Source organism: Equus przewalskii, chromosome 22 (assembly GCF_037783145.1).
Source record: "Equus przewalskii isolate Varuska chromosome 22, EquPr2, whole genome shotgun sequence".
Lineage (NCBI taxonomy): Eukaryota > Metazoa > Chordata > Mammalia > Perissodactyla > Equidae > Equus > Equus przewalskii.
In genome coordinates this window covers 19875770-19886287 of record NC_091852.1, presented here as the reverse complement: position 1 = coordinate 19886287, position 10518 = coordinate 19875770, and the positions used below count along the sequence as shown (strand labels likewise).

The 10518-nt window shown below is 43.2% G+C and overlaps 1 pseudogene; it reads right to left on the bottom strand.

Moving 5' to 3' along the window:
• Positions 1-489: 489 nt before the first annotated feature.
• Positions 490-9330, bottom strand: LOC103567557 (A-kinase anchor protein 17A pseudogene; annotated as a pseudogene).
• Between the last annotated feature and the right edge of the window lie 1188 nt (positions 9331-10518).

Here is a 10518-nt window from a genome sequence, read left to right as displayed (position 1 = left end):
GAAAATTTAACCACTTGGCCACAGGGTGGCCCCTAATTTCATTTTTCTAAATGTGACTACTAAAAAATTTAAGACTATATTACGGCTTGGATTATATTTCTGTTGGATAGTGCTGATACATCATGCCGTGAGGAACATAAGAGAAATTCTTGGACTGGCATGAACAGCACTCGCAAGTTAGTTTAGATCGTCCACTAGTCTGAGCACTTTCCAGCTAAGAGCAATTTCATGTTTACGTTACCAAGAGTCACTCTAAAACATTAAAAAATTGTTATTGTGCACTCTCTGCAAGTTGGTTTTTTTTCAGTGTATATTTTTTCTCAGTATGACGACATTTCTTTGATTTGGGTTGCATCCAGCTGAGGAAAGGCAGAGCCGTGATACAGGCTCCCATTTCCAGAGAAATGCATGGATCGCAGCCCAGAGCAGGAAGAGGCAGCTCTGTGCTGAGTATGAGACCAGCCCGGCCTGCCCAGCGGGGTCCTGGGCTCAGCCCAGCAGCTCCCCAGTCAGCCGGATGGCCCCCAGGTGCCTCTGTGCCAGCAGCAGCTTCCACTCTTCCAGTTTTACTTTTTTCTTGTAGCTTTTTCTGCTCCTCAGTTTGCAGCTTCTCGAGCTTTTTCTGATTCCGACGGAATTCACAGGCCTTCTAGTTTTGTTCCCTCTTGAGAAGCTTCTCTCTTTCTTTCTCTCTCCAATTCTTCTAGCTCTTTCTGTTTCCTTTCCTCTGCGCTCTGCTTCTCCTCTGCCTCTTTCTCCTAGAGGTTTTGTTCTTCTCGTCGCTGTCATTTCTTCATTGAGGCATCACTTAGGTGGTGTGGTTGAATCCAAAGAAACCTTGATGTGGGGGCTGTGGCCTTGCTGTCCTCACCCGTGTACATGAGCTTCACCCTGTGCAAGGCGCTCTGGGCTTGGATGAAGCCCACGTACCCGCGGGACTGGACATACGCCTTGATCTTCAAGTGCCCTGCAAGCTGAAGGTGTGGAAGTTCTGGCTCGCCATCTCCTCTCGGTAGGGGTCCATTGTGGGCATGTCTCTCTTCTGTATCTCCCTAAACTTCTCAAAAGCCTTGACCAGAACCTCCTCGCTGGGCTTCTCTGAACCTGACTCCTTCAGGGTGAGCCATGTGCAGGACAGCCCCTCCAGACGAATCGCATTCGGCTTCTCGGCCTGCAGCATTTAGTTCATATCCTTTGAGTCGCCAAGAATGAGTTGTGGCAGGTGGGAAAGTCAGTTTTGAACTTGATGGCACACACATTGAGCATGTTGGAGAAGCCACTGAGCTGTGTGGTCTTGCGCTGGAGGGAGGCCAAGAAAGACTTCACCAGGCTCTTTTTTTTAAAAAAGATTTTATTTTTCCTTTATTTCCCCAAAGCCCCCCGGGGTACATAGTTGTGTATTTTTAGTTGTGGGTCCTCCTGGTTTTGCTATTTGGGATGCCGCCTCACCATGGCTTGATGAGCAGTGCCATGTCCGCACCCAGGATTCGAACCGGCGAAACCCTGGGCTGCCGAAGCGGAGTGCGCGAACTTAACCATTCTGCCACAAGGCCAGCCCCATCATTTTTTTTTTTTTTAGATTTTAGGTGTACATCATTATAGTCCAGTTTCTGTGTAGACTTCATCATGTTCACCACCCATAGGCTAATTACCATCTATCAACATACATACACGTGTCGTTTTACACCTTTCACCCTCCTCCCTCTCCCCTTCCCCTCTAGTAACCACCAATCTAATTTCTGGATCTATGTGTTTGTTGTTATTATTGTTGTTTTCTTCCACTTATGAGTGAAATCATGTGGTATTTGACTTTCTCTATCTGACATTTCATTTAGCATAATACCCTCAAGATCCATCCAGGTTGTCACAAATGACAAGATTTCATCCTTTTTTATGGCTGAATAGTATTCCATGGTGTATATATACTACATCTTCTTTAGCCATTCATCCATTGATGGGTACTTAGGTCATTTACACGTCTTGCCTATTGTGAATAATGACAAAATGAACATAGGGGTGCAAATATCTTTTTGCATTCATGTTTTCATGTTCTTTGGATAAATACCCAGCAGTGGAATAGCTGGATCAATATGGTAGTTCTATTCTCAATTTTTTGAGGAATCTCCATACTGTTTTCCATAGTGGCTGCACCAGTTTGCACTCTCACCAGCAGTGTATGAGGGTTCCGTTTCTCCACATCCTCTCCAACATTTGTAATTTCTTGTTTTGTTAATTACAGCCATTCTGACAGGCATCAGGTGATATCTCACTGTAGTTTTGATTTGCATTTCCCTAATAATTAGTGATGTTGAACATCTTTTCATGTGCCTGTTGGCCATCTGTATGTCTTCTTTGGAAAAATGTCTGTTCAGATCCTTTATCCATTTTTTAATTGGGTTATAAGTCTGTTTGTTGTTCAGTTGTATGAATCCTTTATGTATTTTGGATATTAACCCCTTATCAAATATATGATTTACAAATTCTCCTCCCAATTGTTAGATTGTCATTTCATTTTGTTGATCCTTTGCTGTGCAGAAGTTTTTAGTTTGATATAACCCCATTTGTTTATGTTTTCTTTTGTTTCCTTTGCCAGGTGAGACATGGTGTTCAGAAAGATGCTGCTAAGACCAGTGTCAAAGAGTGCACTGCCTACGTTTTCTTCTAGAAGTTTTACGGCTTCAGGTCTTACATTCAAGTCTTTAATCCATTTCAGCTGATTTTTGTGCATGGTGTAAGGGAATGGTCTACTTTCATTCTTTTGCATGTGGCTGTCCAGTTTTCCCAACACCATTTATTGAAGAGACTTTCCTTTCTCCACTGTATGTTCTTGGCTGCCTTTTCAAAAATTAGCTCTCCATAAATGTGTAGGTTTATTTATGGGCTCTCAACTCTGTTCCACTGATTGGTGTATCTGTTTTTGTACTAGTACCATGATGTTTTGATTACTACAGTTTTATAGTATATTTTGAAATCAGGGAGTGTGAAAACCTCCAGCCTTGTTCTTTTTTCTCAAGATTCCTTTGGTTATTCAGGGTCTTTCGTTGTTCCATATAAATTTTCGGTTCTTTGTTCTATTTCGTGAAAATGTTGTTGGAACTTTGATCGGGATTGCATTGAATCTGTAGATTGCTTTAGGAAGTACCGACATTTTAACTATGTTAATTCTTCTAATCCATGAACATGAAATATCTTTCCATTTCTTTGTGTCTTCTTCAGTTTCTTTCAACAATGTTTTATAGTTTTCAGTGCACAGGTCTTTTACCTCTTGGGTTAAATTTTTCCTAGGTATTTTATTCTTTTTGTTAAACTTGTAGATGAGATTGCATTCTTAATTTCTCTTTCGGCTATTTTGTTGTTAGTGTATACAAATGCAACTGATTTTTGTATGTTGATTTTGTACCCTGCAACTTTACTGTATTTGTTAATAATTTCTAACAGTTTTTTGGTGGATTCTTTAGAGTTTTCTACATATAAAATCATGTCATCTGTAAATAGTGACAGTTTTACTTCTTCCTTTCCAATTTGGATCTTTTTTTTCTTCTATTTCTTGCCTGATTGCTCTGGCTATGACTTCCAATACTACGTTAAATAAGAGTGGTGACAGTGGGCATCCTTGCCTGGTTCCCGTTCCTAAAGGGATAGCTTTCAGTTATTCACTGTTGAGTACAATGTCAGCTGTGGGTTTGTCATATATGGCCTTTATTATTTTGAAGTACTTTCCTTCTATACCCATTTTATTCAGAATTGTTATCATAAATGGATGCTGTATCTTGAATGGTTTCTGTGCATCGATTGGAATGATCATGTGTTTTATCCTTCACTTTGTTAACGTGGTGTGCCAGACTCTTGTTCTCCACTTTGCTCTTGAAGCAGATGAGGTCCACGGTGCTCTTGGAAATCTACAGGGTAGAGAACTGGTCATTGTGCACCGTGCCCTTCGGCCTTTCCATCACCTCCCAGTTGGAGATGGACATCCCGGCTGCCTCAGCTGCAGGAAGGCTGGGCTGATGGTCGTCTTTGCGATGGGCTTGAGGTAGAGGCAGCACGGAGGCAGAGCTCCACCGCCTCAGACATGTTGTGGACCATGGTAGCTGCTGCCACAGCGGGGGCACTGGGCCTGTGGAACGCTCCACCTGCGTCCCAGGCCGCTGCCACTCTGACCCAAGCTTGCCGCCATCCCTCCCGCCACGGCCCCAGCTGGTGCAGCCTCCCTGCCAGGCATCACCACTGTCAGCAGGAGGCTCCCCTGAAGCAACCCGTGCCTGTGCTGCCCGCCCTGTGACGGTGCTAAGTGCTGGAGATACAAAGGTGAGGAAGACACATTAATCTGTGCCTTCGAGGACCTCAGTCTAGAGAGAGAGACAAAGGATAAGTAAATGGTTACAAATATGCCCTCTGTTCTGCAGGGACCTTGACTGTCTTGTTCACAGTGCATCGACATTGTCTGGCCATCCTGCTGGATAAAGATTTGATGACTAAATAAATAGGTGAATGAATGCAGAATACTAAGGAAACACAGAATGGAGAGGGGTGGGAAGGCTTTCCAGAGGAAATGCTGATTCCAACAGATCAGAAAGAGGTAGCCAGGCAAAAGGGAATAATGCATTTACATTTCAAGTCTCAGTCGTCTGCTGAACATCCAATTAGAGATATTAACAGGAAACTGGATGTACAGGAAGCTCAGGAAAACTTTGGGAAAGAGAAGTAGATTTGGGGGCATCAAGACACAGGTGATCCTGGAAGCCACCTTGAATCTGGAGATGGCTATGTTCATACCTACTTGGGGAGCACTTGGGAAGAAGTTATTTTAAAATATTATCAAGATAGTGCTCAGGAAGGTCAGCTCAGTGGCTAGACAGCAAGGGTGGTTGATGGTCTTCTCCCAGAAGGAGGAAGGAGCTGATTTCTCATCTTGTCATCCTCACTCACTGACATTTTTATGTAGTCAACCTACTGCCCCAAGATGAATGATTTTGGAAGGGAAAGGACGCAAGATTAGTAGCAGGCTCTAACAGATTGGCCTTTGCTTGTTTCATCTAAAAGTCTTAAGTACCAAAAAACAAACCAAAACAAAAAACCCACTCTAAAATACTCACCCCCCCCCCAACCCCCAGGCATTTGGATTAGCAGAATGAGGCTGGGCAAGAATTTAGGGCATGATGCTCTTTAAGAATCTGATTATCCATTGGTAACACGTACACCTCAAAAAATCACATGTAAGTTCAGGTTCTGACATGACCCCTTCACTCCAAACACACTGAAATGGTAGAATAAACATAAACAGAGAGAACCCAAAAAGGAGCTGGGTAGGCTCAAAAATAAGATGAAAGCTCTTCGGACCAGAAAGAGAACATAAATGCAAAATAGTAGTCAGATTCAAGCCACCCACTTCTTTTGTTCTGGGCCTAGATGTAAGCAGTGGTGGCTGTGAGTTCAATTTTCTACCATAATAGGAACTAAAAGTGTTTCATATGAGACCAGGACCAAAATCCAGGCTTAGCGTTTAAAACAGGAGTCAGGGTGGACTCTCTGCCCTCATTGACATCGCCTCTGACCAGGAACTCCCCTGAGCTGTGCATGGGATTGCTCATGGGATCTCTGTTGTCAATATCACCTCCGGGGATGCTGGAACCCAAAGGCTCCCACTCAAAATGAGCGTGGGACCAAAATTCCAAAGTATATGGATAAAATGAGTGCTAAGAAAAACAACAAACACAGTCAAGAATTAGAACATGAATTTACTTCAGATAATATTCATTTTATAGAAAAGTGTGACAAAGTTTTTAAAATTGACCTAAGTGCTCAAAAAATAAGTAAAGACATTAATATCCATAAAAAATAATAAATTATGAAACACAAACAGGAAGATATGAAACAAAAATGGAGATGAAAAAGAAACAATTAAAAATCTTAAAAATAGGTCATTTAAATAAATTAAAATAATATACGGGCTGAACTTTAGATTAAACATTCAGAGAACAAATTAGGGAAATGGAATAGAGTACTGAAGAATTAACCTAGTATAAACCATAGAGAATCAAAGAGATAAAAATATAAAAGAGGAGGTAGGAGAGACATAGAGATTAAGATCAAGATCACAGATCAACGGTGGTTACCAGGGAAAAGGCGGGGTGGGGGGAGGGCACAAAGGGTGAAGTGGTGTACCCACAACATTACTAACAATAATGTACAACTGAAATCTCACAAGGTTGTAATCTATCATAATCTTAATTAAAAAAAAAAAAATCACAGATCAAGAAACTCTAGGGCCAGCCCCGTGGCTGAGTGGTTAAGTTCATGCGCTGTGCTTCGGTGGCCCCGGGTTTCGCCAGTTCGAATCCCGGGCGTGGACATTATTGAACAAGATGATCTGGGTTGGTGGGGTAAGGGGAGGGAGGTAGCAAGACCAGAGTTGGAGTGAGGTACTGGCTACTTCGGAAAGTCTGCTAAGAGATGCTGAGATGGAAAATAAGGACTGTGAGGATGGAGAAAGAGATTGAGTGGAGAAACGTTTAGGAGAGAGAATCCACAGACCTGGAGTTTTCCTTTGTTGGAGGTAGGTGGGTTGGGCTGGAGGCAAGGGAAAGAGAAGCGATAAGGAGAACTTCAAGGCACCTAAGCTCAGTAATTGATTGGATGGTGTGCCATGAACAGAAAGAGTGACTATCAGAGGAAAACAAAGATTGTGGTGACTCTGGGGTACCTTGATTTAAGGATCTCTGGACAGACAAGCAGGCATCTGGAAAATAAGAACGGGGCTTGGCAGAGTTTGAGGCAGACGTCTTAAGTAGTTGCTGAAGTAATGAAGATAAATTTCGTTAGGCAGATTCCAAGTTCAACAGGCACAGAAGGAAGACAGAATATGTGGAAAACACTTCCTGGAGGAGATGATGCTGTATCTAGGCCTTCAAGGATGGGAGGATCTGAAGTGGCAGCAGTGAGCGGAGGAGAAGCCAAGGTTAGAGAGCAGATCGAGAAGCTGAGAGAGAACCGAGGGAGCTGGAGAGAACCGGTTATGAGGTTGGCAAGTGAGAGGAAGCTCCAAAGATGGTGAAAAGGAGAGAAGGGCTAAGCAGTAAGGAAAACTTTCACTTTTCCATTCACACATGCAAAACGATAGAGATGCCCTCACCTTTGCATTTATTGCAAGTTGGATGGCACCTCTGACAGGTCTGTGTGCTTTGCTCTGCGTAGTAGTGCTGCAGGCAGGGGCGATGACACTCTCCCTTGGAGCAGAGCAGAAAGAAGAATGGATCCCAAGACAGGCAGTCTGTGGGCCGCGGGCCCCAGCAGGCTTTGCAGCTCCTGTTGCACCTCTCACACCGTCCAGTGGCATTTCCTGCATAGTATCCGCAACCAAGGCGGAAGCGAAGACTGAATACCAAGCTTGACTCCTAAGTTGAGTGTGGTGGGAAAAACAGAGTCAGGCAGGGCTCATTTACAGGCCAGGTGACTTTAGACTTTTCACTCATTAGATTCATTGCTAATTATACTAATAAATCTAATGATTCTCAGTTTTCTTATTTGTAATTTGAGCATGACAACCCCTCCCCTGCTGTTTGTGAGGATTAAGTTAGATGACATACGTGAAAGGATCTAGTCCTGACCTCACGTAGTAGCACCACGATAATCGCTCACTACCTTTGCCTTCTGTACACCCAAGTGCTTCTCCACTGTTACATGAGCTTTAAGTTGTGTGGAGCCGGGTCAGGGTATAGAGGACATTTTAAATGCACCTCTGACTGGTTCTTCTAATTTCTCAATTTAAAAAAGTCAAAATAGGAGGTGATGTGAGTGATGTTGACGTTTACATAATAGATGTAACCTCTTTTGAAAAGATTTTTGGAGGCTAAATATAACAATAATCACTCTTCATTAAGTTTCTACTATATACCTGATAGTCCCCTAGGGACTTCATACATATTATTTCACCTTATTGAACCTAAAAATGAGACACTAGAGCATGGCGGTTAGGAGCTTTCCCTCTGGAACAAGACTGCATGGGGTCAAAGCCCAGCCACATCACTGATGAGCTGTGTGATCTTGGGCAAGTCACATAGCATCTCTGTGTCTCAAGTCTGTGACATGGGGCTAATGTTACTAGCTAAAATTAAACAAGTTATTACTGAGGAAGTTGTTAGAATGGTGCCTGGTACATTATAAATAACTAATGTATATTAGTGATTATTACAAATTGTATGATTAATCCTAATGACAAACTTTATGATTTAGATATTATTATCATTATCCTAGAATGCAAAAACTGAGGCTTAGAGAATTTAGACAACTTGCTTAAGGTCAAACAGCTAGTGAAGTGGGGTGATAGGATCTGAACTTCTCTCTTAAATACCACTATAACAAAGCAGTGCATTATCTGGAGGTAGACAAAAATGTTTCAAGTAAGACAGAAAAGAGAAAAGGAATCCCTGTCAAAGATGACCTCCCAGCGGTCATCTGACCCACCTCGGCATCTCTGGACATCGCACACTAAAGCCTTCCTAGAAACCCGAAGGCTCACCCTTGCACTCTCTGGTGCAAAACTATCGGCCCCATTACATTTTTAAAAATTTTTTATTTTAGCTCCACTAACCTGTTGAAAACTAAAACCAGGGCTACATAATGCTGAGCCTGCTCCACCTGGCCACCTGTCAGTGGTCTGAGTGAGGACACTCGTGCCCCAGTGGCCCAGCTTGCAGCAAGTCAAGCCTCGTCTCGCCTTCGGCAGTCAGGTGAGGAACAACGTCTACTCCAGGTCAGTCAGGAAGACTCGGAGGTGTGTGCGAGACGGGCTGAAAGGAGAACAAAAGCGTCAACGTGAACTGATCGTTGATAAAGATCACGTAAGACTCAAAAGGGAAAGCAAGAGGGAAAAGTGAAAACCGCACTTTCCACAGAGGGAACACACCAGACGGAAGTCAGAAGATCTGCTTTTTAGTCTTGGCTCCACCGTGTATTAGTAGCCACACATGGCAGCTTTGGGCAAGTCGCTTAACCTCTCTGAGCCTCAGTTTCCTCATCTGTAAAATGGAGAGAACGATATCACTCTCACAGGATTGTGGTAGAGTCAAATCCTAATGTAAAGATACACTGAGAGGGGAAACACTCTGTAAACTCCAAAGCAGCATAAACACTCTTTACTGATGTTGTTGTCACAGACTGTTATTAAGATGAAAGGCGTCAATAGGAACCATCGGGAAGGAAGCTGATCAATATCGAATAGGCTCTAAAAGTTCTCAAAGCTAATACGCAAAGAAAGACAGCGGAGAGTTTAGCGGATCAGATCACAAGAAGAGTCCAACGCCACTGCTTACTCTGACGACTCTTGTGCATGACGCGACTGTGAAATCTCTGAGCCTCATGGCCTTGAAGAGGACCTCGCGCATAAGGACAAACGGTACCTGGGGCCTTAAAGAACCTGCTCTGAAGTTACCCCAAAATAATTATGAGCATTGGGACAGGGTGCAGAGGATCACATCCCTGCCTTTCCAAGGCAAAGAGACTTAACATAGGAAGCTCTTGCTATGCGTGTGGAACGCTGATTCTGCAAAAGGAACTAGTTCAGTTAAATATCTCCACTTATACCTCGTTTATACCCCATTTATTCTCCATCAGAGATTTATGGTAACCACGCCTCTCCTCCCAGTGGGTAACTTCACACCCCATGGAACAAGTGTCTTAATTCCACGTCTGCAATCTATTGAGATCACAGGATTGTGCCCTTTTGTGTGCATGAGAGTATGTAATGACTTGATCTGAGGAAGATGGAGATTCTTTCTATGGGATCCAGGTCTTTTCAGGCACTTACTGGGAGGAGGATGAATGGCTAAGCTGCATAGCCCCATCCCCTCTCCTGTCTGGCATGGTCCTTTCTTCACTGACCTGTATGCCTGGCGTTTTTGAGGGCTGCTAATGTGTGTGGCTCTGTGCTGAGCGTTGTAGCACACACACCCCCTACCCCCGCCAAGTTGTGACAATCAAAAGTCTCTCCAGACACTTTACAGGAGGAAAATGGTTTCCCCATGCCTGGCATATACAGAACAGGTGCTCAACGGCTGCTTAGAACTAACTGAATGCAGGAGAGGGTCTCTCATCCAAAAGATAGCCCTGCCCTGGACTACCTCTCTGATAGCCATTCAGATCCCACCTCCTCTACCCTATTTCAGGGCCCTGTGCAAAGGCCACCTCCTCCATGAAGACTTCCTCGATTGCCCCAGTTGTATACACTCTCCCACTCAACACTGACATATGTTAGTTTGTGTTCCTCTTTAACGCTTGTCATCTGGTGTCCTAAGTATTTATACATGTGTCTTATCTCCACTATTCACAAAGTACCAAAGTGGCTTTGGAAGAATTTTAACACCTTCTATCTTCTCTGCCCACTCTCTCCCCATAAAAATGATACTCTCCAGTAAGCATATTTGACAATTTCTAAAGCATATATAAAATACGAAATTTTCACTCCTTTTTTTTTTTTTGCAATATACAACCTAACTAAAATTTTCTTTTAAAATGTATTAA